Genomic DNA, 2,879 nt, shown 5'->3' with positions numbered 1-2,879 from the left:
AAGTCCTTTGGTATATGCTCAGTGATTACCTTAAGCTTATCGGATGGGCTCGCTTCATTTTCAATCTTACACTTCGGGACCAATCTGTGTAGAACAGTGATTGATTGATTTATAATCCATTTATCTATGGATCCCTCCTTCATCAGTTTTTGAGTAGCCATCATCATCAGTTCCGTGGGACTCATCTTTGTGATGTTTTTTCTTATCTACCTGAGAAGTGTCAATTGACAATAATGATGGGCCAACAACCAGTACCCTACCGGATTCCCCTGTTTTCTCCTCTAATGTTTTATCCTTTATAACCTCCTCACTTGCATCGGTGGCTTCGCCACTTGGTGCAGTCTATGTAACTGTCGGTTCCTCTATAGAAACAGTAACCTCAACCTATACATTTGTATCCGGAGGACAATTGTCCTCAATATTAGTATCTTGTACAATGTTAGCTTGTTCATTCTCTGTATTAACTGATAGCTCAGTATTTGTTTGTACATTTGTATTCGTCGGGAGCTCAATTTCCACTATCTTAATATTCTTCAAAACTGAGGGTGAAGTACCCATAATCCCCTTTCCTTTTCCTTCAACCGGGGTATCTATAGTATCTATCTTGGTTTCTGGTGAAGTAAAGAATCCTCTGTTTTCTCCCTAAAATTTAACCCATGCTATTTGAGTCTCCTTTATTATTTCATTTACTCTACCTAGCATCAGATCGGTTATCCTATGTTTGCTATTGAAAAATTTTATGGCTGCCGCCTCAAGTGTCTTTTCCATTTCATATGGAGCTATAGTAACACAGATAGATAATAGCTCTTAAATTTTAATGTGTTTATCTTCTTCCATAGCAGATAATATTCTACCATATAACATGTTATATAAATCAGTCGGTATTTGATTTTCTATCTCTATTAAGGCTTCCTTATAAATACTCAAGTATAATAGGACTGCTTCCTCTACCTCTCTCTGTTCATCATCCTCTAAGTTTTCATAATAAAATTTAACATTCTTCAACATGCCATCTTTAGTGATTTCATCTACAATTTCTGCACAAGTTTTAGGTGGTATGATAGTCACATTACCAGAATCAGTGTCATTCTTCTTCTTCCCCTTGGTAGTACTGGATGCAGCTACAGGTGTAGCTTTAGGTGCTTGCTTATGTGTCAGTAGCTTGATTGTTACCTTCCTAACCGGTTGCTTCTTTTCTTACACCTTTGTTTCCTCTGGTTTCTTCCTAACAACCCTCTTAAATGCTAACGGTGTATCATCCTCTGATTTAGATTCTGCAGTAACAGGTTCAATATGAACTTCTGGATCCTTCCTCTTTCTGCCTTTCTTCGGGACAGCATCAATTAGTGCCTTGATGTCCTTTAAGACCTTCTGCACAAATTTGCTTTCTTTTCCTTCCCGTTTCTCTCTTTTCTTCTGGTTGAAGTATGTTTCAACCTCTTGAGTATTTTGTTGTGCAGTACCACAGGGCTTCTTTACCTCATCTATTGGTGCATCAATCAACATTTTTGCATAGGCATCAAAAATTTGTGCATCCACCTCATAGCCCATTTCTTCAATCCAAATCTTTCGGGGCTTAATTGCTTCCATGAGAGTCTCATCCTTCTTTACCATGAAGCATATGTCGATAGAATATTTTTCTATAATATGATTAGGTACCCTTACCCTAGACCTCATATATTTTTGAAATGCCTTAAAATACCCCCATACCTTATCATCTCTCTAGCTTCCTAATGCAGCAACTGACTATTTCAATTGTCTCCCTACTGGGATGTCAAAATCCCATTGCCTCTTACCAGAACGAGGTGTATCATTCAGAAAATATAACATTAGGCAAACTAACAAGTTCACATACTGGAAAGTACCCTTCTTCTCACCCTTGATCTTTCCTAGATTTATCAACAACTCATCAAGCATCCAATCGCATAGATCTAATTTTACATTATCTCTCATCATCTTGTATGAACCCAAAATGCATGAACTGGAAACAGAATTCAGTCAATTTGATTGAGTTACCTTATACCCGATAATCATGCTACCAAATTTGATGTTTGTGTCGGTGATAGTGCTCACTTTCATGGATCTTTTGTCGGATGTAGCATCGGTGATCTTCCTCATGAAATCATTTGAAACTTTCTTGTCTGGATGTTGCCCTATCGATGGCAAACCAATGATTGCCTGAATAGCTTCCTTGGTGATTTTGTAAGGTCTATTCAACCATATAAATTCCCCATGTACTTTGCTCAGTACATATATGATTATCTCATCCTCAAACTCCAAAATATCTAGAATGTCTGTAAACCCTAGTTCTTCAATGTGTTTGTATGTCGGTTTGATCTTTCCAGATTCTCCCATTAGCTCAGTCATATACATGCTTTTAATCTCTGAAGTTCCTAAGCCCTCTATATGACAGTGAATATATGCCCTAACATCCTCTACATACACAACTCCCTCTGAAACGCGAGAAAATGCTCCAACCGAATCTTCTATGGTAGCCACATGTGGATACCACTTGAAAATTGGTCCGAGGCAGTCCTTGATCTCTACGACAGTTGGGTTTGCAACAAAAATAGGAATAGAAGATGATCCCACTTTCTTGTTTAAAGAAAAATACCTTTTGATCGCTCTCGGTGAAAACCTTCAACAAATTCTTCCAGACGTCGGTGCAATCGCTCAAGAAGAAATCTGATTGCTCTGAATAGCCTTTGATCGCACTTAGTTGCTCTAAATCGCTCTACAATCGCTCTGAACAATGAAGTGTATTCGACTTTTTAACCTTCCAAAAAAACTCTAATCTTCTATTGACATAAATGACTGTCGGTGAAAGATACCGGATCTCGCTCAGAACAAATCCATGCCCAATAATCCTCTCCAATATC

Source organism: Cryptomeria japonica, chromosome 7 (assembly GCF_030272615.1).
Source record: "Cryptomeria japonica chromosome 7, Sugi_1.0, whole genome shotgun sequence".
NCBI lineage: Eukaryota > Viridiplantae > Streptophyta > Pinopsida > Cupressales > Cupressaceae > Cryptomeria > Cryptomeria japonica.
Note: the sequence above shows the minus strand (reverse complement) of the source record.